Below are 27,977 nucleotides of genomic sequence, written 5' to 3'. Positions count from 1 at the left end.
GCAAGTCCTCTATTTTTAAGCTCTGCCTCTGCAGTAATCTCAGCAAAACAGCAAGAGCAACGCTGTCATATCACAGTGATTTATGTTAAAGAGAAGCTGTTTGCAGCTTGTAGTCTTCAAGTCAACAGTATCAAAAAGAAAGGAGGATTTTCAGTTTACTTCAGCACCCTTTCAAAGACAAGGAAAGAAGAGCTCCAGTTTTATTTCCTCTTTTGTGTTTATTTCACAAGGCAGTGCTCAAGCAAAAGTATATGCAAGATCAAGCACGAAGAAGAAAGCAGGCGATGCTTTATTTTTCACAGTGTTTCAGTTAAGGAGGAGTGCTGCATTCAGAAGTTAAAGTTCTAGTCATTCAGCAGTTAGCACAGAAGAAATTTTCAATTAAACAACAACTACAGAGGATCAAGGCATTCTGACCTGCTGTTCTTGGCTTGTCACAAGGAAAAGCCATCCCCAAGTGGAGCCACTATTAGCTTCCTGCTGTAGCAGGTTAATCATCTTTCATGATCGACATTTTTACATGCCAAATATGTCATACTTTGCTTGCTGCAATGCTCCATATTTGCTACAGATGGCCAAAGAAGTATCCATGAGAGTGTGCTAGTCTAAATGCCACTGATGTGTTCCATTTTTGATGAGTTGATCCATTTTGATGAGTTTTTTCAGCTAAGGGAGGTCCAAACAACTTAATCTTGGTCTCCCTAGGTTTCAATTTCCTGTTTTAGAATATAGAGAATAAACATCTGTCCAAACTGTTTAATCTTGGCAGATTTGTAGATAGGTAGAGAAACAAGGGTGCTCAACAGCTTAATCTGAGCCCCTGGATGCAATAAGTGTAGTTGTATATAGGAGGACAACAAGAAGAAAAGAACAAAAAGCTGGGTATGCTAGTTCAAGTGCACCCAAACCAAAAAGAAGAGAAAATGCTAGGTGAGTAGGCCGGGTAGGTAGCTTTGTGGTTGCAGAATCATGGCTTGTGATCCATTTCATATTGTCAAGTGTTATATCTATCATATCACAAGTTGAAGGCAGTTGTTCAGTTGGAGGACTTCAAGCGAGGCATGTCTAACTCCCCTTCTTCCTCTTTCCCCAAATCACTCACTAACTTCCCCCAAAGAGGTCAAGATCTGCTTGATACCTCTTAGATTCATCATTCTCCATATCATTTTCCTTGGTGGAGATCTGCTTCACTCAAGGAATGCTTACACTTCTTCTATCAGTCATTTTCCCCCATTGATAGCCTAAGACATCATACTTAGCACTTGTTCTCATCTTTGTCATGTTAACTACTAACTTTATTATGTAGCTCCCTATCTATTTCCCCTTCCCCTACTAAAACTATGTATATAACTCCCCTATATACTTATCCCTCCCCCTGGTTGAAAAATAACCATATGCATCCTTGGGGATTGCTAAGTTTATCTAAAACTCAGCAAGAACCCTCATTTCCCCCTCAAACCATCTTCTCATGCATTTTGGACACTTTCCAAATATGCATAGAACCCTTCATCCCCCCTAACTATCTCCCAAGTGCATAAGGACTCATTCCTTTGCATAATTCCCCTTCACATGTTTAAAAATCACCCCTTTGACCTTGGTTTGCCTTTATAAGGCATGAAACCCTCTTTGGCCACTAAAACCCTCTCAAAACCACATCACTTTCCTCTTAAGTGCCTTTGGACTCCTTCCAAGGCATAAGAATATGCAAACCATGCAAAAACCATGAAAAACCTTCAAAAAATGATAAAATCCTCCCTTTTTGGCCATCGGACCCCTTCCGATGCCTTAGAATCCAAGAAAAAGCATAAAGGTTACCCCCTCTGAATTCAAAAGACTTGCATTTTTGAATAAATAATGGCTTCGATGAGAAATGGGTCCTTTGGGTCCTCCTCCGATGCGATATCGCTATCGGGAGGGGGCAATCATATGTTCAAACAACATATGTAACTCCTCTGAATTCATGTTTCCTTTGCATTTTAATAAAATGCATGCCCCGATGAGAAAAGGATCTATTTGATCCCCCTCCGATGCGATATCGCTATCGGGAGGGGGCAGTGGCATATATAAGCGAAATGGCTAAGTCTCAAGGCATGGGGCATAATGCCGATGGGCCGGACCCGAAAACATATAAAGTGGACTGGTAAAAGCATATCGGGTCCGCCACATTTCGGCGTTTCTATGTGGCAGCCCCATGACCCCGCCGATAGCGAATTGCCGAATTAATCACAGCCATCCATTTTTGGGCCCCAAATCAACGGCCCATATGTAATCGGCGGTCACCCCATGTATATGGCTCCGACCAGCGGAGCCGAAATAAAATTAAGGCGCGGCGCATAAGGATTTCGGGTCCGAAAGGAGCCCGTTACACAGCGAAGAGGGATTGCTCCGATATGGCGGAGCCGAAATAACAAATGCAGCAGAGTTTAAAGGATTTCGGGTCCGCGGACCCGTTCCATTGTAAATCCGCCGATTTGGGTTCGTCGATGGGCCGGACCCGAAATGCAATAAAGAAGGGCCTATAATCAGATTGGGTCCGCCAGCTATTTCGCTCATCGGGGGTTTTACATGTTGGGACCAATGGTCCGCCCCGATGCGAGTTAGCGCCAGCCGTCCGATCGCCCTCCCAGATCAACGGTCATGATCTGTTCGCGGCTCTCCCCATGTCCTACTGGCGGAGCCGAAATAAATTATAGCATGGCACAATAAGGATTTTGGGTCCGTAAGGATCCTTTGTACAGCGAAAAGGGAAGGCTCCGATATGGCGGAGCCGAAAAGTTATAAAGGGTAGCCTCAAGGCATTTCGGGTCCGCGGCAGTTCGGAGGTTTTACATGTTGGGACCAATGGTCCGCCCCAATGCGAGTTAGCGCCAGCCGTTGGATCGGCCCGCGCCGGATCCAACGGCTATGATTTAATCTAATGAACAGTGATCGCTCCCGCCCTAGTTTTGGTAAAATTTCATGTTTTAAGGCATTTTTGCCTTATAAAAGGAAAACGGCCATTTTTCACAGGGTTTCTTCTAGCGCCCGCGCCCGGCTCCAGTTAAAGAAATTCATGCATCCTTAAGCCATTATGGATTGCTCCAAAGCCCTGTTTAGCTCCAGAAGCCAGTCTCGGCCTCAGCACGATCAACGACATGCAATTCCTCCTTTTTGCGTCATTTCTTCAGAGTTTAATACTATTTTGAATCGGCCAGCGCCGATAGCATCCCAAAGGCCACAGAAGTCTTTGCAGCAGTTATTTTTGCATTTAATTGGCAGATAAAGGGGCGATTAGACAGTTTAAAGCATATCAGCGGTGAGAAAAGGCCCAGATTCAGTGCCAAAGTGTATCAGGATGCGGCAAAGAGTATCAGTCCAGTTTTTCAAAGCAGATGAAGGCAAAGGAAGCCCAACAAAGTCAACAAAGCATCATTCAGCCATTAAGGTCACCAACACTTCTTTTGTTGCCTTAAAGCCACCAAAAGGCATAAATGAAGGCTTTCAAGGCAGAGTTATTGAAGAGACATTTTTCCCAGTCATATTTTTGGAGCAGCGCTGCTTCCTTAAAAGCACAGTTATCACACAGAGGACAACGCGTGGCTCAAGGCACTCTTTCAGTCCATTTTTGTAGCTGCAGGACCATGCGCAGCCCTAAAGAGCCATTTTGATGAGCCTGCTCCCTCATGAACACCTGTTTTAGATATTTTATTGCATTTATTTCCAACACAACTTAGCAGTTATTGCACAGATCTCTTTTGAATCTGTTTTGATAGATATTTTGAGATATTTTCTCCCTTGACACCTGTTCAAGGGATGTTTGTAAAGATTTTTATATTTAAACCACCCTCTGCACTGTTTTAAGGGTTGGTTGGTCGATAACTTCCTCTCTAGACTTGCACTGTATTTTTGAGAGTCTCTATAATCAAAGATCGCTGGAATGTTTGGGAGATGAACTGGCTGTTGTGTTTTAATGACTAAAGAGTGACTATGGAATCCTAACACTTCTACATAGCCCAATAACTGTTTCTTATCTCTGTTTACAGTTTATATGTTTTATGCCATCATTGTTTCACTATCTAAATAGCAGAAAGAAAGAATAGTTCAGAGCTCACTTAGTTGTATTCTGTTCTCAATTTCTGTGATTTATCTATGTTTTCCTCTGAATTAGTCCTGAATATGAATAGTAATTGGCTCATACTTACACTAGTTCCTTCATATATGAATGTTGTTTAGGAATCCTTGATTGCTCCTATATAAATGTTCATTCACCTTCCCTCTGTTAGCATAATGAGAGCTACTTAGTGGCCTTTCATTCACTGACCTTCATTCCATCCTTATTCCAACTTGATATTGTTTTATGTGTAGCTATCCTGCTTTGTATTCCTCTTGTGACCAAGAAAACGCAACAACAAGCCTAATCCATGACTCCATGCCCAATGGTTTGAACTTCTCACACTATGCATCCCAACTCTGTTTGAAAGAATCCCCCATCCCACCAAACATAAACAAAACCCCCTTGAACTCATTAGCTAGCCTAATAACATCTTCAACAAAGCTAAATTATAAAGAGAGAGCCCTCTCTGATTGCAGGTAGGCTAGGACCTGCATTCCAAAGATTGGTTTGTGGTTACCTCGGCCGTATCCTTTAAGGATCTTTAAGGACAACCTAAGTGATAATAGTCAACATATTCATGACTGGATGTACAAAAGAGTCTATGAAGTCTTTGTATGAGGTGGAAAACTTGTGGACCACTGGTGTCCAGAAGATAAATGATCTTTCCTTTCCCTTGGTGTCCTATTTTTGGATCTTCAAACAGAGTTTATTTCTCTAGTAATAGAGGAACATATGAAATAACACTAAAGAGTATTTGAATACTATTACAGTGGGCTGTCTAGTGAGTTGTTCATGCATTCTGTCTGCAATGAACTGGGCATAATCATACAAAATGGTAGGAGGCTGGCTTGGAGTGAAAATATACATTAAATCCATGGCGATATCATCTATATACTCATCTGTTATGTATCCTAAGATGCTTGAGATCATGGTGATTATTCTCCTGCTAGTCTCTGAAAAAATAGAAAAGACATAGGGTGGAATGTGTTTAGGAGTATGGCGCTCCTCAATGATGAAATTTTGAAATATTTGTTTGATCTTGGCTGGGTCTAATGTGATGTACATGTCCAACAGGTTTGCAATGGACAATGGAGTCAGATTAGGAGTAGACTGGATTTGCAACATCTGGTTGATGGATTTAGCAGTGATGGTGAACAAGATTTCATGGTTTGGTGCCTCAATAGCCCTATGGCTTAAAACATAACAAGCATGGAAAAAATGTACTATGTCTGGGAATGGATGGAATTCTGGGAATGTATACTTGGGAAAACTTGATTCCCAAAGGTTTATGTAATCATAATGGTTTAAGAACCTATCCTTGGCCCAAAACTGGATTCTCAGAAGGCTGCTTTGGGTGACTGTGTCTTTGATTTGAAAATCCCTGTCTGGCAGGGCCAGGTGGTCAATGTCTAAGTGAGGGGTTGTTATTGGTCTAACATCCAGGGAGGTTTGGGTAGCCATTTCTATGATAAAATGTGGAAAATTAGGATTTATATGGCTTTGGGAGTGAAATTTCAGTAATTGAATAACCAGGGTAGGGTATGAGCAGTTTAGAGGTTGGGGTTCTGGTACTTTGGGAATGGGAGACTCTCAATTAAATTGAAATTAATCAAATTCTTTCAGTTATTTTAAGAATTTAATTTTATTTCTTTAAAGAGAGGATAATTCTTGGTTCTTGTTGAAATACCTAGAATTTACAGTCGTGGCTGCAACTGGTTTTCAATTGGGGTTTGCAAAGGGCTTTGACAGCTACGATGGTGTGCAGTGGTGGCGTCGGAAGGCTCTGATAGTTGATAGTTGGTCACAGTAGTTCAAAGGCATAGGTGCTTCATAGGTTAAATAGTGCGATTTGAGCGAAAAAGGGTGAAAATGGGGGTAGGAAGGCTTTTAATCACGAATGGTTGGAAAAATGGCGGGGAAAAAATGTTTTATGAACAGTGCTGGTTTTCACATTGGTAGGGAGGTGGTTTTGGAGGCCATCACATTGCTTATGGGGGTCGGGTGGTATTTTGTTGGGGGAATGCAATCTATGCTTGAGGCGAACACGTAGACAAATGGGCCTCGAGCAAAACCGCCCATATCACATGCTCGTGGGCCGTTAAAGGTTGGACATCGCGCGAGCGTGATATGGGCAAGGACAGTTGGATCTGGGGGTGGATGATTGGATGGCCATCGCATGGGAAAGTTGCGTGGTCGGGCGATGGGGCGGAGGTTAGCGGGACCCATGGGTTTTAATTACGGTTTAGAGTAATTAACCCATGTTTAAGTGTGGATTAATTAAAATGCAGAGTTTTAGGGGTAGCGAGGTTAGTTTACTTCACTAGGGTGGCAGGTTAAACTCGAGTTTAGTCGGGAAAATAGTTAAGTGGCGGAGTTAGTGAGGCAGGGGGTTTTTAGAGTTAGGATAAATGGTTTAGAGGGGTTTTGGGTAATTATTGAAGTGAAAACATGAATTTAAAATGGGGAAAGGGGTTTCACAATTAGGGGAATGGATTTTAGGAGTAATTGACTAGGGAAATGTGTGAAACTAAGGGGTAGGAGTAAAAATGAGGGGGAAGGGGTTTTCATAAGCCATGAAGTGGTAAAAGGGAAGTTAGTGAGTATATAGTGGGGGTGAAATGCAATGAAGTGGGAGTTAGGCAATCAGCTTATGAGCACATTTTTTTCATTGATAACTGCTCCTGCACACTTGAAACACATAGTTAAGTATGATAGTAGTGCTTATGCTCAAAATGACTTTTATTTCTGCAACCTTTCTTTACTTACCCTTTTACCTACCCTAACATTTTTTCTTCACTTTGGTGGGTGCACTTAAGCTAGCAAACCCTTTTCTTTCCTTTTCTTTTATAAAACAAACCATCTACTTCTAACCTTATATCTTCCAATCGCTCAAATTAAATTGATGTTCTCCTTTTATTTCTCTACCCATCTAATGATTTTCCAAGATTAAACTGTTTGGTCAAATTTCTATTCTCTAACTATAAACATGAAATTCAAAGCATGAAATAGTCAAGATTAAATAGTTTGACTATCATGGGTTGTGGCATATAGGACAAGATGCACACAACCATTATTTAAGGCATTAATAGTAAAAAGTAGTGGCACTTGGACTTGCACAATTTAATGATCCATTTTTTTGTTTGGGGTTCATGTTTTTTCATTTTTTTAATATTTTCTTATTTTTCTTGTACTTTGATATTTATTTTAGGACATACCCTCTTTACATTTTTTAATTTTAATATGGAAAATTTTGAAGAAAGCAAAGGTATGTACAATATTACAAGAGTTAACCTCAACCAATTCAAAATTATGAATCCTATCACTATAGGACTCTAACAGTGGCTCCACATGGGGATGGCATTTTTTGGTGAAATGTCAAGAACTATGAAGATTAGTAGCCTTTGAATTGTGACTGTAGTTACCTTGTGAACTTTCCTTTTGTGATTTCTACTTTATTGATACTTATGACAGTAAATCCCTCAAAGCTCAGGGCCTTCTCTTCGGGCCTCAACTTCAAAGGATTACCATCAAATCCAATCTACACTTTGCAATGTTATGTACAATGATGTAAGGTAAAGTGAACTATTGTGAGTCAGTGGAAAAGTAATGCTTCAACATTCTACCATTAATAGGTCCTTCTGGTGTAGCAAATATGATGTAGGTTAACCTGATAATGCAATATAAATCTACTTATACTATCAATTTGCAGAAGCTTAAAGACCGAGCTGAAAAATATAACCAGAAGAAGAAGAATCAATCGCACAATACACATGAAAATACTTTCTGGAAAGCCTCAACTAAAAACCCCACTATTTGTATTATCATACAATGTGGAAATACATAGGAATTATACAAAGCCTTAGCTCTCACAGCTAGCCAGCTCTTAGTACAATCCTCACAGATGCTCACAGGCAATCTTGGCTTCTCTCCAGCCTTTCTCTCTACCTTCCAAGCTCCTATTTCCTTGCGCTGTTCCTCTGGGATGATTCACCTTCAACCAAGTGGAACACTCTGATCTCACACACTGTCAGAACTGCACAATCCTCAAGGAATGATTCCTTGACTACATGCATGAGTTTTCTTTATAAGAAAACACATGCAACAAATAGTATAATGTCCTTGACTTTAATCTCAACCGAGTCTTTATCATAATAGACATGCACAAGTTTCTGATGAGGGAATATTCAGTTAACTGGAGTACACTAGTTAAGTGCATGCATGCATCAACTAATTGTTAACTCTCTATTAGTTCCTCAAACAACTTGGAACTAATTTAACTGGACTTAACTCAGTAAACTGAGTTAACTAATTACAACTCAAATATAACTCAATCTTATCTCCTTAATTTAAGGGATAACTCTTGCATGACTTCAGAAAGACTTCTAACTTGAATTTCTCCAACTAATTAATTCAAAATGAATTAATTAATTATTTCCAAGTAGCTGTTAAGACTAAATTCGATTTTAATTCACAATTTAATTTAAGGAAAAATTAAGTGGAATATTCTTGTTTCCACATTTCACCACTCCCTCTCAATAAGAAAAGGATTATTTGCCACCCCAATCCTGTCTCTATGGAACTAGAATTTACACTTTGACAATGCCTTTGTCAAAGTGTCAACATCTTGCTCCTATGTCAAAATATACTACAAGAACATGATCTCCCATCATCAGCAACTTGCTTTACCTTGTAAATCCAATGGGAAATCACAACTAACTTGTTCTCTGGTCTCAGAACCATGTCCCAAACACTGTTACGAGCTATGGAATCATACTCCTCCACCATAGCATCAACCCAAATTAGTTGTTGCACTGCTTCCTCAAAGGAAGATGGCTCGGTCTCAATACATTCCCCAACAAGGGCCATGTATCAAGTGTACCTCTCGGGTGACCTCCTCCAAGATGGTGCTTTCACATTCTCTCTCGCATCCTACAATAATTTGTCAGCTTCTCTTGTGTGCTTCTGTCCATCTCTGGAAGACTCTACTTGAGTGGATGTCTCCACTCCTGGAACCTCTGCATGCAGCTGCTCTGCATCAGTCTGAGGCTCCTCCTCCTTAGGAACCAATAGTTCCTCCACAACCTGTAGTTGGAGCTCCTTCTCATGGGAAACTCGCATGGCCTTCTGCTCATCAAACTTGAGATCTCTGTGAACCACTGTCCTCCGAATGGTAGGCAAGTGCACCCAATAGTTGTGAGGTGTATCAGTGTACCCCACAAATATCCCCAACTATGCTGTCGGCTCAAGCTTCTTCCGTGCATCCTTTGTCACATGGAAATATACCGATGAGCTAAAGATCCTGAAGTGACCCACATCTGGTCTCTTACCGGAGAAATCTTCCTCTGGTGTCTTCATCCCAAGTATGCAATGTGGGCTTTTATTTTGCAAATAGACCATTATGTTGCATGCCTCAGCCCACAAGTGAAGTGGTAGGCCTTGGTCACGTAGAATTACTTGTGATGCCCCTACAATAGTTATGTTCTTCCTCTCGGCCACCCCATTCTGCTGTGGGTTATGAGGTGCCGTCAACTCTCGTTTAATTCCTTCCGCTGCACAAAAGTCCTTAAAATCTTGAGAAACATATTCTCCACTATTGTCACTTCTCAAGGCCTTGATCTTCTTCCCTGAATCTTTCTCGACCAAAGCTTTGAACTCACAAAACTTTGTGAAAGTTTGGTCCTTCTTTTGCATGAAATAAATCCAGCATTTACGAGAATAGTCATCAATGAAAATCACATAATACCTTTGCTTCACTGTGGATTATGTCAAGAATGGTCCACACACATCAGTATGAACTTGATCTAAGATAGCCTCTGCTTGACTGTCTCAATCATGAAAGGAAGACTTGGTGTACTTTCCCAAGGTACAAACTTTGCATGTGTCAACTTGCTCAAGTTTACCTTTGGTAAGTCCTATAGATATCTACTGCATTATCTTCAAAGCCCCATGATGTAAATGGCCCAACCACTTGTTCCACAACTTGCCAATGTCTTGGCTTTGCACCAATTCTACTTTCGTACTCAATGCTGCACAATCATCTACCTCTAGCTTATAGAGATTCTTCACCCGAATCCCTATCCACTTGGTCTGACCCATGGCTGTGTGTCTTAGGAATGCCTTTCCTTTACTGAAGACAACATCGTAGCCTTTGTTCTCAAACATTGTGACCGATACCAAGTTCTTCTTTAGTCCAGGCACATACATCACATCTATCAAGGTGAGAGGAGCTCCATGATCCCTCTTAAAAGAAACCGTGCCCACTCCTGAAACACTATACCTTCCGTCATCACCCATCTCTATGCACATCTTGAGGTCTTTCTCCTCCAAGGCACTGAATAAACTTTTATCACTGGTCATGTGGAATGAGGTTCCACTGTCAAGATACCAGACACAACCCATCATTGATGACACCATGCATGCGATGAGCGTAAAGTCCATTTCGAACTGAGAGGCTAATGCCTTACCTTCCGATCCTTCCAAGGATCCCTTCTTGGACTTCTTCGATGGGAAATTAGTTGCATAATGTCCCATCTCATGACAATTAAAGCATATCACTTTAGACATTTCACCCTTCTTCCCTCCATGAGAAGAATTCGATTTGAGATGGGAAGCCTTCTCCTTCCCTTTCCTTGCCTTACTTGCTAAGGCTAGATTTTCTTCATCATAATCCTTGGATGAAGAACCATCTCGTGCTCCTCCTGATCTCCTCCTACATAAGATTCGACGACATTCGTTCCCAATCAGACAATTTCTCCCTTCCATTCACATAGTCCTGGTAGCTATTCTAACTCTTTGGAAGGCCAAGGAGAGCGAGGCTCACCATATCATCACTGACAGTAGTTATTCCCACACTACTAAGCTCATCTCTACAAGTGGTGAGCTTGTTCAGATATGTAGAAATATTGTCGCCCTTCTCCATCTTGATTCTTTGAAGCTTATCCTTCAGCGCCAATTTCCTCTAGTCTCTACTATTTTGGTAGAGGTACTTCAATGTCTTCCACATTGAAAATAGAGTATCCTTCCCATGGAGACTCGAGACAATATGGTCTCGAACTCCCTCAAGGATGATCGTCTCGCATTCGCCACACACTTATTCCACTCAGCCAACTCTTGTGCATTAGTTGAAGCTGGCTTTTGGATTTCTTGATCAATGAATTCCTTCAAGCCATTGTCTTCTAATACAACCTCCATTATATCTTTCCATGCTATGTAATTCGAGCTACCTTCCAAGGCATACTCAAGTCTCAAGCCATAGAATGCCATTGGCCAACCTTGAAGTATGATATGAATTCGATTTGCACCTGCAACCCCGAACTACAAAATTTGAATTCTCTTCTCAGTATACTGTTCACAGCTTCGATACCATGTAGAAAATGTCTACAAATCTAGCTCTAATACCATGTAGAAATTTCTACAAATCTAGCTCTGATACCATGTAGAAAACCCGATTTAGGTTAACCCGATAATGTAATATAAATCAAAGAAGAATACTATAACCTACTTCTACTATCAATTTGCGGAAGATTAAAGATCGAGATGAACAATATAACCAGAAGAAGAAGAATCAATCGCACAATACACATGAAAATACTTTGGGGAAAGCCTCAGCTAAAACCCCCACTATTTGTATTATCATACAAGGTGGAAATACATAGGAATTATACAAAACCTTAGCTCTCACAGCTAGCCAGCTCTCAGTACAATCCTCACAGATGCTCACAGGAAATCTTGGCTTCTCTCCAGCCTTCCTTTCTGCCCTCCAAGCTCCTATTTCCTTGCGCTGTTCCTCTTGGATGATTCATCTTCAACCAAGTGGAACACTCTGATCTCACACACTGTCAGAATTGCGCAATCCTCAAGGAATGATTCCTTGACTGCATGCATGAGTTTTCTTTATAAGAAAACACATGCAACTAATAGTACACTGTCCTTGACTTTAATCTCAACCGAGTCTTTCTCAGAATAGAGATGCATGGGTTTCTGATGAGGGAATCTTCAATTAACTGGAGTACACTAGTTGAGTGCATGCATGCATCAACTGACTGTTAACTCTCTATTAGTTCCTCAAACAATTTGGAACTAATTTAACTGGACTTAACTCAGTAAACTGAGTTAACTAATTACAACTCAAATATAACTCAATCTTATCTCCTTAATTTAAGGGATAACTCTTGCATGAATTCAGAAAGACTTCTAACTTGAATTTCTGCAACTAATTAATTCAAAATGAATTAATTAATTATTTTCAAGTAGTTGTTAAGACTAAATTTGATTTTAATTCAGAATTTAATTCAAGTACAAATTAAATTGGAATATTCTTGTTGCCACATTCAACACCTGGTAGATCTGATCCATCTATGTTTGTCAAGAAAAAGGCATTGTTTCCTCTGTAGCCATAAATGACATAAGGCTCCTGCCACAAAAAATCAATTTTTCCATGCTTGCCTTTGTCTTCTCTCCTTGAATCCCACTTGAGAACTTTATCTCCTATGTAAAAATAATCTGCTTTGGTGTTTTTATCAAAGACTTTCTTGATCTTTTCCTGGATTACCTGTGATTTTACATATACTTCTTCTTTGGTCTACTGAGGTGTATGGTCTGATTTATTCTTCTATGAATATCATTTGGTTCCACCTATAATTCCTAGATGATTTCATCACTGGCACTCGCAAGGATGATGGGAAAACTACATCCATCCCATAAAACAGCTGATAGGGTGATGTTCCAATGGACTTCTTAGTAGTCAGTCTATCTGCCCATAAGGCATTGACTAACTTCTTGTTCCATGTCTTTTTGTTATCTTCTAGCAGTTTTTTAATAATAATGATCATGCTTTTGTTGGATGACTCTGCTAGTCCATTACCTTGAGGGTAATAGCTGTGGAATGGCCAAGGGTGATGTGGTACTTGTTACAGAAATCCATCATTCTTTTGGATTTAAAGGCAGCTGCATTATCAGTAATGAGCTTATGGGGACATTCGAATCTTGACAGAATCTTACTCTCTAGGAAGGAGATTATGACAATGTCTGTGGCTTGCCTAGAAGGTATGGCCTCTATCCATTTGGTAAAATAGTCTGTAGCTTTCAGAATCCACTTGTGCTGAGCTAAGGAAGTTGGGTGTATTTCTCCAATGAAGTATAACTGCCATTGTTGAAATGGAATTTCAATGGAAATTGGGTTAAGTGGTAAGGGTAAAAGTTTTCTCTTTCCCTAAAAAATCTGGCATTTATGACAGGAGGTCACATGTTTTTTAACATCTGCAAACAAAGTAGGCCAATAGAAACTAGCCCTAAGAATTTTGTCAGTAGTACTCTTCCAGTACAAGTGTCCTCCACAATCCCCTGCATGAAACTCTTGTAAAATCTTGTCAGCTTCATCTTTCAATAAACAGGTTAAAATAATACCACTATTGTCCTTCCAAAACAATGCATTATCTAAAATACAATATCTTAATGACTTCATTTTTAAGAATCTAGCTTTAGTTATTGTAAATCCAGGAGGAGCTTGTAAGTTTAGTAATAAAAATGTAATATCTGCATACCAGGGTGAATCAGTAAAAGGTTCATTGATCTATGGAGTCACCATCTCCTCCTAATCATCAACGACACTAATGAAGTTGATATCAAGGGCCCGACAATTCGATTAAGCCATGAGTTTGGCTAAACCTTGGCCTTTGATAAGCTTAGTTGGCTTTATCTCTATGTCATATTCCAATATTGTGGCAATCCACTTGCCTCTTTTCCATTCAAGCCCATTTTATATCAAAATGTCCTTAACTACAGAGTTTGGAACATAAGCAATTATGTGAGAGTACAGAATGTACACTTTGAATTCTTTGATTTCCTTAACTAAAGTTAATGCCTATTTTTCCATGATATTGTATTTAAGTGAGGCATCTCTTAAGGATTTACTAAAGAATGCTATTGGCTGTTCATATCCTTGGTTGTTATTTTGTAGCAAGACTGCTACAACGATGTGTTTTGAAGCAAAAGAAAAAATAATAAAATCTTTGTTAAAGTCAGGACTAATCAGGACTAGAGTTTTGGTTAAAGCTTCCTTAATAGCTTCAAAGGATTGTTTGACCTCCAATATCCATTTAATTGCTGAGTCCTTTCTTAGCATGTTATTTAACTCCCTAATTAATTCTTCTAGATTTGAGATGAATCTCCTAGGAAAATTAATCTTGCCTAGAAATGACTGTAGCTCTTTAATGTTTTGGGAATGGGAAATGGTCAAAATGGCTTATATTCTAGTAGGGTCTATCCTAATCCCATATTTAGATATGATGTGTCCTAACAACTTTCCCTCTTCTAGACCGAAAAGTGTCTTTTTAGGATTTAAAGAAATCCCAAATTTCCCGCATTTGATGAATACTTTCCTTAAGTGATCTAGGTGTTGATTGTCAGATTTGGAGAAGACAATAATGTCATATTGGTATATTACTAGGAAATCATGGATCTCCTTTGCAAAGGCTATATCCATAACTCTATGAAATGTGGCACCTGTGTTCATTAGTCCAAAGGGCATCTTCAAATACATGAAGGTACCCCAAAGAGTTGTAAATGCAGTTTTGGCTTGATCCTCTGATTGAACCAAGATCTGGTTATAGCCAAAGAATCCATGAAGTAGGGAGATTCTGGAAGAGCCCACTACCCTCTGAAGGATATGGTCCATTTTTGGTAAGGGGTAGTTGTCTTTTAAAGAGACCTTGTTTAAGTTTCTAAAATCCACACAAAGTCTAATTTCTCTAGTCTTTTTCCTAGTGGTAACTAAATTTGAAATCCAATTTGAATATCTAATGGGGGCTATTATTTGGGCATCAAACATTCTTTTAACCTCTTTCTCTATGGATGGCATAAGAACTGGGTTTATCCTCCTAAGTTTCTATTTGAAAGGTTTATGATCTTCTTTTAGGGGTATTTTGTGTTGGATTATGCTGGTGTCATAAGACTTCAAGTCTTCATAACTCCAGGCAAAAACATCCTGGTATTCTTTAAACAGATTAATATATTTTACCTTTTCCTCTGGAGGTAAGGCTTTAGATATCTTAATGAGCTTTGGATTATCCTCAGTTCCTATATTACACTCTTCTATGTCTGCTCTTAGGGGTTCCATTTTAGGTTTCCTAGCTACATCATTAGAGTCAAATAAATCCTCTAAAGGGACTAATCCCTTGGGCAAAAAATTGTTCTTCAAATTAAGAATCTCTGGATCATCATCCATTATTTCATCTATCTCTACATTTTCTAAACTATCTATTTTTACTCTAGTAAATTTAGTTGGTTTAGCTACATCTAAAATATTTACATCTATGCTACTTTCCATATTATTGTCTATTGTAGAGTCAGTATCTATCTTGAAATTCTGAAACTCATCTTCATTGTTCATGAACTCGTAAATCTTAAAACCCTGGGAAAAAATATTCCAATACTTCAGGTTATCTGGTATAACAAGCCTATGTCTGACTTCTGCAATGTACTGATGGTTGGGTTGAAATGGAAATTTAAAAGTACTAGCAAAAGTGGCCAGACTATGGGCCTGCATGTTTTGTTTTCTAGGAATGGCAGCAAAGTTGGATTCCAAGAGGTCTTTGATCAAGTCTAGAACAATATCCCTATATCAACCAAGCCTAGGATTTTTCACAGAGTATTCACCACTAATTTGTTTAATAATCAACTCTCTCTCTCCCATGATGGAAACTCTTTTGTCTTCCAGTTTCCTAACCAATTGTAACCCTAGAATTAGGGCTTCATATTCGGCCATGTTATTGGTACACTTGAAGTTAAATTTGAAAGCATGTCCCTCATCATGATGATTCTCCATATTATGGATCCACACTCCTGCACTAGCCCCTAATCTATTGACATACCCATCAAAGTATAAATGCCAAAGTGATTCATGAAATATGTTCTCACTGTCAGATGTTCTGTATTTTAGGTCTTTGGCTGTGATTTCCTTTTTATCATTTTCTACATTGTATAATATGAAGGAGTCCATATCTGAATGCATGGAGTATATGGGGATGTTTTGTGGCTTTTCCTCACTACTGACCATGTATTTCATCAAGGTCTCCCTATATAATTTTCTCGGTTGGCCAAAAATAGATATGGTGGCATAAGACATATCCAACTGGAAGGATCCCTGCAGTTTTTCTCCCCATGAGCGAGATAACATAATTCCATATTTTGGTGGGATGTCTGCAACTACAATGTCCATTAAAATTCTCTTTGCAGGGCACTGGACAAGAGTCACACATAAGTCCTTGATCAGATGAAGGAACTTAACCTAGCTGGAGTCAAAAGAAAACAAGTCCTTATAAGGCCTAGTAATGTCTAAGTTAAGCCTTTCCATTCTTGCCTTTGGCATCAAATTGTGGGATGCCCCTGAGTCCAACATAGCGTTATGCAATATTTTATCATGGATGTTTAGGATGATGTAAAAAGGAGGAACTCCCCCTTGCTGATGAATACCATTGGCCTCAGGGCCAAACAATAATTCAGGCTGGTCACCATTCAAATTAACATAATCCTCTATCTCTCCTATGTTCAAAGTCTCAGTTATCTGTGACCTATAAGATTCATTCTTTACCAGTTCGATCAAAGGAACTGATATATTTAATTTTGCTATTTCATTTTTGATGTTGAAAGGGAGTTGAGCTTTGTTTGTTTAATTTAGATCTTCCTTAATATGTGCAACTTGTGTGTCCTTATTATGTTTCTCAATATTAGGCATTTCAGTTTGTGTTTCTACTGTTTTTCCTTGATTTCTCTTATTTTGATTGTTTTAAGTAATTGTCTCTGTTTGGGTTTCAGTGGAGGTTATATCTACAATCTTAGGGGTTGAAGTTTCAGGTGTTCCCCTAGGGAGGATTTGTAACACTTTGTTAATTGGAGCTTCTTTTATTATTTTAGTCTGGGTTTGGATGGATCTTTTAATGGGAGTCTCATTATTATTTTTAATCCTCAAGCTATATTGTTTATGTACCTCATATATAGCTGACTCATATCCCTATTTAAAATCAAAGGATTCACCAGATTCTAACTGCAACTGCTGCAACATATGTAACTCCTGTTCTTCTTGAGTAAGAAAAACAATGTCTTCCTCTTTGGTTTCTAGTAAATTAATCTTGGCATCAACCTCTGCTTCTTGGTTCTGTGAATCCTCAACATAGTTTTCTTAGAAGGGGGCCTAATCTATTGGTCTGGTGTAGCATTTTTTCCAGCATTAGGGTTCTTCCTAAAATTTGGGTTTCTTATTGGGGGTTGTTGTTTTCGATTCTACCATTGATTTTTCCTCTCCATGTTTTGTAACCTATCCATGATTTGTTCTAAACTTTTAGCTAAAATATCTACTTTTCCATCTGAAGTGGAAGCTTCTTCTTTAAATACAACTTTCTTTTCATTTCTCATTCGGGCTTTCTTAGCTAATAGGTTGGCCTCTACACTAACAACATTGCTCTGCATTTGTTTAAGTGTTTCAGGGTTTCTTTCCCTCAACTGGTTTGACATGTCAGCATCAAAAGCATCAGAGAACTTAATTAATGCTAGGTCAGGTGGAGGCTTAATGTTGGTTGGAATTGCATTGTAGATATTATTAAACCTAGTGCAATAGTCCTGAACTAACTCATTAAGAGCTCTTCTAATGTTGTCATACTCAGAGAGTATTTGCAATGGGTTTTTCTTTCTCTCCCATCTATCAACGAATAACCTATCAAAATTAGCTAAGTCTGCAATATGGTTGGTAGGAAAGGTTTTGAACCATTTCTTGTCATCCCCTGTTAAAGTTTGGGTAAAAAATCTCATTTGGACATCTGCTTCATCTATCTCATGCAATTCAAAAAAGTTAGACATCTTTTTTACATGCTGCTGGGTAGTGTAATGAGCAGTAGCATCAAACAAGAAAATCTTACTCTAATAATCTACAGGCATGGGATGGAGTTGTGCAGGTAAAACAAGAGGAGCATATTGGTTTACCATTGTTGTAATTCCGGTTTGACTAGGAGGTAAAGTTGTGGTGGTTAAGGAAGGGTTTGAAACTGATGGAGGTGAAATAGATGATGATGAAGATGGTTGTTTAATAACTGTTTTAGGTGATTGGATTACAGTGGATACAATTGGTGAAGTTGTGGTAAAAGAAGGGGTATTTACAGTGAGTGAAGACTGTGCAGAAATTTCAGAAGCAACAACAGTAAGGGCAGCTGACTCAACAGATTGCTGAAGGTAAGCACTATCTATATTGCTGATCAATGTTGAGGTCAAAGCTTCTAACTTGTCAAAAGCGTCCAAGACAAATTTATCTAAATCTGGATGGATAACCATTTTTGATTCAATGAGTTGAGTAAACTCAAGGTCTAAGACTGTTTCATGGATGGAATTCTCAGATTTAGTTCTAAATAATGAGAGGTCAAATGACAAATCAAAAGGGATTTCCTCTAAAGTTGACAACTCCTCAGGAGGGAGTTGGCTCTGACTAGCTGGCTACTACTTGCCTGAGTTTCTTCATTTTTTGGTTTCCTTAGAATTCTGTTTGGGTCATCCACTATAGTTGCAGGGTTTGGATCTGGGTTTTCCCTGGTATAGTGAATCTTCTTAGGAGCCAGAATTTTAAGTTTTTTAAACTGTTTATATCATTTTTTTTTAAAATTTACTTCAGATAATGACCTTAAGGGGCTCAAGATTTAATTTAAAGTTTCCGTAAAGTTTTATGAGACTGAGGATCGAAGTCCCCAGTATGGTCGCCAGAAATGTTATCACTCTAATATTTATTTTGAAGTATGAAGAAAGAAAAACCAAAGATAACCACAAACCACTTTTGGAGATTAGGACCTAGCCTTCCTAATGCTCAGAGAGGGCTCTCTCTTTATAATTTAACTTTGTTTTGGTTAAGATGATTTTAGGCTAGTTATTGCTTGCACTTGGGTTTTGTTTTGAAAATTTGTTGGTGGGATCACTTTAATTAGATGGATAGAGGTTTGGCTTATACCATTGGCTATGGAGTTGGATTTCTGACAAACAAGGCTAGATTTAGTTCTAAAAATAATGTCTATAGGGCAAGATAAATGAGTTATTGCAGATCTCAGAGACTAAATGGTGAATTGCTTCAAATTGGATCCAGGGAGAAATTAAGGGTTCCCTAGGCCGGAATTTGGAAGAAATGAAAGAATTCAACTAGGATGGGAGAGAAATTAAGGGTTCTGAAATCTGGGTATCAGAAGAAAACATGTAAGCAAATTACTGTGAAAAACGTAGTGTAATTAAACAAATTCTGAATGATATTTCTAGTTAATTCATTTAGATTTTAGAACACATTTAATATTATGAAAACACATAAGAAAGGTAAAACAATCACTCAAAGAAAGTACTTCATTGCAAATGGATCATCTCATGAATCCTGTAGCGAAATGCTTTTATTACTTGCTCCAGTATGTTGACTTGAAAATGGTACAATCACCCTTAGGTTCAAGATCACAATAACTCTACAAATGTAAAATAATCCACACCAAATACTTCGAATGGTGAAGTATTTATACAAAAAGTTTATTACAAAATATCTCAAACTAATTTGAGAATTAATCTAGGAAAAGGAAAATATCTTCTTGAAAGAAGATAGAGACAACTATTGAATTGTTTCATGTTGTCGCTTTTATTTTGGTTCTGCTAGCTGTAGACTTTGATTTTTAGCACTTTATGCTGCTAGACTGTTTGGATTTTATGCTGGATGCTCTGTTTTACTTTAACCTTTCACCTGATACGCTTTCACTTGATACACTTTGACTGTGCTGACCTGTCTTCATCCTTTTACCATGCTCATTTACTTTTTACTGTACACTTATATTTTTACTGTGCTTTTACTACAGTAAATCATAAAGTTTTTGCCATGTTTCTTCATCTAGTAACTGGATGTTGAGCATTTTCCTATATATCTCATTAGCCTCTGTATATTTGGAAAAAGTAGGCTTATTAATAAATAAGTGTTTCACCTCATGCTAGAGGTAAATTTTTTTTTCAAAAGTCTGGTTTAATACTCTGCCAGTTGGTATACCACTCATTGATGAAGTATTTTCCTATTTTTTGGATACTTCTCTATTTTTCTTGTTGTAGTCCTCCTGTGTCATCATTTTATCATTTATGACTAAGGGACTAGGTAGTCCCTTTTCTCTCAAAAGTTCAAACTTGGTCATAAACCTGTCAACGACTAGTTACATGGTTTGACACTTATCTTCTAAATTTAACATTAAATTTCTCTTGGCTAGGACCCTCTTGACTTCCAAAATGGTACCTATCTTGTAAGGTATGTCAAGTTCTTGTAGCTCATATTTGTTCTTGGAGTTGAGGAATTGAATAATTCTTACTACTTCCTCTGGAATTTCTCCAACCTCTTTTTGACATTCTGGATGCTTCTTTAGCTTGTTTGATTAAGTCTATCTGCTTAAAAATGACTTGGATAGATGGCCAAATATCATTGATAGAGTCAATGATATTGGCCCATAATAATTGTTTGGCCTTTCCCAAAGGCTCACTCAGTGTTAACTCTTTCTCCAGGCTTTTCACTCTCTCATTCTTTCTAGTAGCCTTCTGTTGTTCTTCCTTATGCATGATCTTGGCTAACCTGCAATCTGTCTCCAGGTTGGTAAGTTTCTCTTTTAACTTGTTCATTTCATTGGTCTGAATGGACATTTCTTCCATTTCCTTGACCAGCCTGTTTGCTTCATCACCTGTGGTACCTGTTGCTATTGATGCCGTTGCTGATGTAGTTGCTGTTGCTGCTGGCAATGTAGTGGCCATTGGACCAGTGGGAGCTAATGCTGCTGCCAATGTGGAAGGCACAACTGTGGTCACTGTAGGAATGACAGTTGGAGGAGCACTGTCTAGACTAGCTTGTTTGAGTTGGATCAAGCTATCTAGTTCCTTTTCCATTTCCTTCAACTGGTCATTGAGTTGCAACACCAAGTCCATCATCTCTTCATGATTTGTTTGGCTTTCTAGGACTTCTTTTGTTTAAGGGTGCTGTGATTGACACCACTTGAGCTGTTTCTTAAGGGTTGCAATGTCTTCATTTTTCTTCTTAATTAAATGTTCAACAACCTTGATGTCCTTTGGATCATGGCCCATCTCAATGCTAAGGTCTTCTAAGGATTTTATCCTTATGTCTTTGGTGCTGGAAGTTGCTTTTTCCAATTTGTACTGGCCTGTCACATTTTCTAATCAGTCCTTGAGCTTGAATGTTTCCATTGCTTTTGCTGTGATGGTGGAGTATATCATCTCTCCAGCCTGCTTGTGAAATTCTATTTGATTTATGGGACGCACATCCCTGGCTAAGACCTCAAAGTTGGTCTTCTTGTAGTCTGCTGTGGTTTTAGGCTGTTGTACAGTAGGCTGTAGGAAAGACACCGGAATCTTTCCTTCTTTAATGTCAAAAGTTGACATCAATTTATTTTGATTCGGTGGTGTCATCTTCAAGTACTTGGCATAAGTGTCTGCGTTGAGCTTTTCATTCCTCATTTTAATCTCCTTGAATCTTTCCTTGATATCTACTTCCTTGTCAGCTGGCCTGACAAAGGAAGACACCTCCACACTCTTCTGTCTCTGTATAATCGGGGTGTTTGAAGAAGAGGGCTGCTATGTTTCTGCCGATGTAGCAGTTTCAGTTGTTTGTCTACTCCTTTGCCCCATTGCATTAGTATCAATCATTTCTGCTGATGCAATGTTTTCCTCCTGCTCAGACATAGGAGTCAATTTGGGCCTTTTGCTTAGTTGGAATTGCTGATCAGTGGTCTCCATGGCAAATCTTGATGCTTCCTCCCTAATTCTTTTGGGATTCTTCTCCTCATTGACAGGAGTTTGAATGATGGGAGGGATATTCATTGGCTCTTCCAACTCTGGGACCTGCAAGAAAGAGCTTTGGTCAAATTGTTTCTCCAAGTCAATCATGGTGTTCTCCACATCCACCACTATGCTATCTATATCTATCAATGTGTTCTCTACCCATTCTAACTGATTAGCATACTATTCAATGTCAGGCATGGGGTAGTGGATGTGTCACATCTTGACCTCTTGTCTGAGTTTTTTCACAACCCCATGAGGGTCATAATGCTAAATGAAACTATGTTGGAATTTCATGTCTTGAAGCATCTTATTGGCCTCAGGTCTAGCTTCTCTGGTGTTGTAGATGAAAGGTCCCATTTGGTCTTTCATCTTAAACTGTGTCTTCTTCCTAGCAGCTAGGAAGTTGACTTCATATGCACTTATCATTTTCCTGAAGTATTCAAGGGAAAATATCCTCATGGGGAGGTATTTCGGCAATTTGTAGGGGGCTAGCTCACGGCCATAGATCCTGATTTCAATGTGATTCTGGTAGAGGTACCAGTCTCCCACCTTACTATTCTTAGCCAGTTGCAATAATCTTTTAATTTCTGGGCTAATTCTAGGCTGAACCTTGGAGGTAAACATCTTCATGATTGGATGTACCAAAGAGTCTATGAAGTCTTTGTATGAGGTGGAAAACTTGTGGACCACTTTTGTCCAGAAGATAACTGATCTTTCCTTACCCTTGGTGTCCAATTTTTGGATCTTCAAAGGGAATTTATCTGTCTACTAATAGAGGAACATATGAAATAGCACTGAAGAGTATTTGATTTCTCTTTCAGTGTGAAGTCTAGTGAGATGTTCATGCATTCTGTCCACAATGAACTGGGCATAATCATACAAAATGGCAAGAGGTTGGCATGGAGTGAAAATAGACATAACAACCATGAATATCTCATCTATATGCTCATCTGTTATGTATCCTAAGTGTTGAAATGCGGCAACAAGAATATTCCAATTTTAATTTGTCCTTGAATTAAAATTGAGAATTAAAATTTGAATTTAGTCTCACCAACTGCTTGAAAAAATAATTAATTAATTCATCTTGAGTTAATTAGTTGGAGAAATTAAAGCTAGAAGTTTTTGTGAAGTCTTGCAACAGTTATCCCTTTGATTGAGGAATTTATACCTTAATTAAGGAGATAAGGATGAGTTGTATTTGAGTTGTAATTAGTTAGCTCAGTTAACTGAGTTGAGTCTAGTTAAATTAGTTCCAAACAATTTGAGGAACTAATTGTGAGTTCAGTCAGTTAATGCATGCATGCATGAAACTAGTGTACTCCAGATAACTAAATATTCTCTCTTAAATAACTCATGCATGTCAGTTCAGACAAAGACCTTGTTGAGATTAAAGGTAGGGACAATGTACTATCAGTTGCAAGAATTTTCCTATAAGAAAATATCTTTCATGAAGAAGGAATTTATTCCTTGAGATTTGCCCAGTTTTACAGTGTGTTGGAGCAGTGTGTGAGATCAGTGTCATAGAAGGTTACAGCTGGAACACCTAGGGAAAAAGTGCAAGGAAATGGGAAGCTTGGAGGGCAGAGGGAAAGGCATATGAGTTGTCTATTCCGTCTATGAGCAGCAGTGAGGGATTGTTTTGAGAGTTGGATAGATGTGAGAGCTAAAGCTTTGTGTAATCCCGAGATATTTCCACTTGTATGATAATACAGATAGCAGGTTTTTAGCTGAGGCTTTCCCCACAGTATTATTTTGTGTTTCATGTGTATTTATTCTTCTTCTATATTATATGTGTTCTGTTTGATCTCACTCAAATCGATTAAGCTTCCACAAGTTTGATTGTAGAGGTAGATTAAGTATTTTTCTTTAGTTACATTGCATAATCAGGTTAATCTATAGTGAGAATTTCTAAATGGTATCAGAGCAAAGGTGATCAGAGCTGTGAACAGAGCTGTGAAAAGTATACTGAGAAGGGAAGTTCAAAGTTTGAAGTTCTTGATTGCAGGTACAAAATCTAATTCTTATCACACCTCAAAGTTCACCAATGGCGTTCAATGGCTCAAGACTCGAGTATGCACTGGATGGTAGCTCCAATTACATAGCATGGAAGGATCGCATGGAAGCAATATTAGAAGACAATGGTTTGAAGGATTTCATTGATCAAGAAATCCCCAAGCCAGCTATAGCTAATGCACAAGAATTGGTTGAATGGAAGAAGTGTGTGGTGAAGGCGAGGAGGATTCTTCTGGAGGGAGTTCGAGACCATATTGTCTCGAGTCTCCATGGGAAGGAGACTCTGTTTTGAATGTGGAAGACATTGAAGGACCTATATCAAAACAATAACGACCAGAGGAAACTAGAACTCAAGGATAAGCTTCGGAAAATCAAGTGTGAGAAGGGCGACACTATTTCTACATATTTGAACAAGCTCACCACCTGCAAAGATGAGCTTGGTAGTGTGGGAATAACGACAACCGATGATGATATGGTGAGTCTTGCTCCCCTCAGTCTTTCTAAGAGCTGGCATAGCTACCAAGAATCTGTGAATGGAAGAGAGAAACTACCGGATTGGGGATGACTGTGGTCGGATTTGATGCAGGAGGAGATCAGGAGGAGCACCATAGATGGTTCTTCATCTAAGCATGATGATGAAGAAAATCTAGCCTTAGCAAGTAAGGTAAGGAAAGGGAAAGGGAAGGCTTCCCATTCCAAATCTAGTTCTACTCATGGAGGGAAGTAGATTGACAAATCTAAAGTGAGATGCTTTAATTGTCATGAGGTGGGCCATTATGCAACTAATTGTCCATTGAAGAAATCCAAGAAGGGATCCTCAAAAGGATGAGAAGGTGAGGCACTGGCCTCTCAGTTTGAATTGGAGTTTACCCTCATCGCATGTATGGTTTCATCGATGGTGGGTTGTGTTTGGTATCTTGACAGTGGAGCCTCACTCCACATGAATGACGATAAAATTTTGTTCAGTACCTTGGAGGAGAAAGACCTCAAGATGCGCATAGAGATGGGAAATGATGGAAAGTACTATGTTTTAGGAGAAGGCATGGTTGCTTTTTAGAGGGAGCATGGAGCTCCTCTCACCCTGACTGATGTAAAGTATGTGCCTGGACTGATGAAGAACTTGGTATCAGTCGCGATGTTGGAAGGCAAAGGCTACGATGTTGTCTTCAGTAAAGGAAAGGCATTCCTGAGACACATAGCCACGGGTCAAACCAAGAGGATTGGGGTTCGAGTGAAGAATATCTATAAGCTAGAGGTAGATGATTGTGCTGCATTGAGTTCGAAAGTAGAATTGGTGCAAAGCCAAGACATTGGCGAGTTATGGCATAGAAAATTGGGCCACTTGTATCATGGGGCCTTGAAGATAATGCAACAGATCTCTACCGGACTTCCCAAAGGTAAACCTGAGCAGGTGGACACATGCAAAGGTTGTAACTTGGGAAAGTATGCCAAGTCTTCCTTTCATGATCGAGATAGTCAAGCTAAAGCAATCATGGAGTGAGTTCATACTGATGTGTGGACCATTCGCAACAACATCCACCGTGAAACAAAGGTATTATGTGATTTTCATTGATGATTTTTCTCGTAAATTCTGGATCTATTTCATGCAGAAGAAGGATAAAACCTTCTCAAAGTTTTGTGGGTTCAAAGCTTTGGTTGAGAAAGATTTAGGGAAGCAGATCAAGGCCTTGAGAAGCAACAATGGTGGAGAGTATGTCTCTCAAAATTTTAAGGACTTATGTGCAGTGAAAGGAATTAAATGGGAGTTGACGACACTTCATAACCCACATCAGAATGGGGTGGCCGAGAGGAATAAAATAACGATTGTGGGGGAAACTTGGGTGATGCTGCATGATCAAGGCCTACCACTTCATTTGTGGGCTGAGGCATGCAACAAAGCGGTCTATTTGTAGAATAGAAGCTTGCATCACATTCTTGGGATGAAGACACTGGAGGAAGCTTTCTCCGGGAAGAGACCAGATGTGGGTCACTTCAGGATCTTTGGCTCATCGGTATATTTCCATGCGACCAAGGATGCCTGGAAGAAGCTTGAGCCAACAACTAAGTTGGGGATACTTGTGGGGTGCAATGATACACCCCACAACTATTGGGTGTACTTGCCTACCAGTCAGAGGATAGTGGTTTGCAGAGATCTCAAGTTTGATGAGCAAAAGGCCATGCGATTTTTCCCTTGAGAGAGAGCTCCAACTACAGGCTGTGGAGGAACTTTTAGTTCCTAAGGAGGAGGAGCCTCAGAATGATGTAGAGCAGCCACATGTAGAGGTTCTAGGAGTGGAGACATCCACTCAAGCAAAGTCTTCCAAAGAGGAATGGAAGCACACAAGAGAAGCTGATAGATTGTTGTCGTATGCGAGAGAGAATGTGGGAGAATCATCTTCTCAGCACAGACAGAGGAGGTCACCTCATAGGTACACTGGATACATGGCCCTTGTTGGGGAATGTGTTGAGACCGAGCCATATTCCTTTGAGGAAACAATGCAACAAACGATTTGGGTTGATGCTATGGTGGAGGAGTATGACTCCATAGTTCAGAATAGTGTTTGGGATGTGGTTCCAAGACCAGAGAACAAGTTAGTTGTGAGTTCCCTTTGGCTTTACAAGGTAAAGCAAGTTGCTGATGGTAGTGTGGAGAAACATAAGGTAAGATTTGTTGCCCATGGTTTCTCACAAGTCGAGCGGATTGACTATGATGAGACTTTTTCTCCTGTAGCAAGGTACTCATCTATTAGATCGATGTTGGCACTATCAGCACAGACGGGTTGGAGGATCCATCAGATGGATGTTAAGACTGCATTCCTCAATGGAAAGATTGAGGAAGAGGTGTACATAGAGCAGCCGTAAGGTTTTGAGATGTTTGATCACGAGTCGCATGTGTGCCGACTCAAGAGAGCTTTGTACAGGCTGAAGCAAGCATCTCATGCTTGGTAAACTAGGATTGACAACTACTTCATTGGGTTTGGCTTCACAAAGAGTGAAGCGGATGCAAACCTGTACAACATCATGGTAAAAGGTAAGTAGTTGATCATTTTTCTTTATGTTGATGATCTCATATTAATAGGTGATGATCAGTTGATCATGTCTTGCAAGGAGGACCTTGCAATAGAATTCGAGATGAAAGACATAGGTCTCATGCACTACTTCCTTGTCATGGAAGTGTGGCAGAAGGATGGGGAGTTGTTTGTGTCACAAGGCAAGTATGCCAATGAGATACTCAGGAGATTCCACATGGAGAAGTGCAAGGCCATGTAGACTCCTCTAGCAGGTAATTGGAGGAAGGAGGATGCTAATTTAGGAGAAGTAGTAGAAGCTACTGTGTATCAACAACTTGTGGGTTCACTGATGTATTTAGTGAACAAATGACCAGATTTGTGCTATGCGGTAAACCAGCTGAGTCAAGCTATGGTTCAACCTACCAAGATGTTTTGGAAGGAAGCTAAGCATGTTTTGAGATACCTCAGAGGCACATCTCAGTATGGATTATGGTACAGATAGACAGAGGGAGTGAAGCTACAGGGCTTCACAGATGCAGATTGGGCAGGGAGTCCATCAGATCTGAAGAGAACATCACGAGGAATTTTCAACCTTGGGTCAGATGCAGTTCTCGGTACATCAGGAAATAGAGGTCGGTTGCACTCAGCTCAGCAGAGGCTAAATAAATGGTTGCAATTCAGGCAGCATGTGAGGCCATTTGGATGCGGAAAATTCTAGTTGGTTTGTTTGATCAGAGGATGGATCCAACTGTGATCTATTGTGATAGTTAGAGTTGTATCAAACTCTCTGGGAATCTAGTATTTCATGACAGGTCCAAGCACATCGACATTCAGTATCATCATCTCAGAGACTGTGTGGCAAGGAGGATCATGTTGTTGCAGTATATTTCGATCGAGGAGCAAGATGCTGACATTTTGACTAAGGCATTGTCAAAGTGTAAATTCGAGTTCCATAGAGACAGGATAGGGGTGGCAGATAATCCATTTCTTGTTGAGAGGGAGTGTTGAAATGTGGCAACAAGAATATTCCAATT

This window comes from Pinus tabuliformis, chromosome 3_2 (genome assembly GCF_031772625.1).
Source record: "Pinus tabuliformis cultivar Carrire ecotype Pingquan chromosome 3_2, CPIR1, whole genome shotgun sequence".
NCBI lineage: Eukaryota > Viridiplantae > Streptophyta > Pinopsida > Pinales > Pinaceae > Pinus > Pinus tabuliformis.
The sequence above is the reverse complement of the archived record's forward strand: the minus strand, read 5'-3'. Positions refer to the sequence as shown.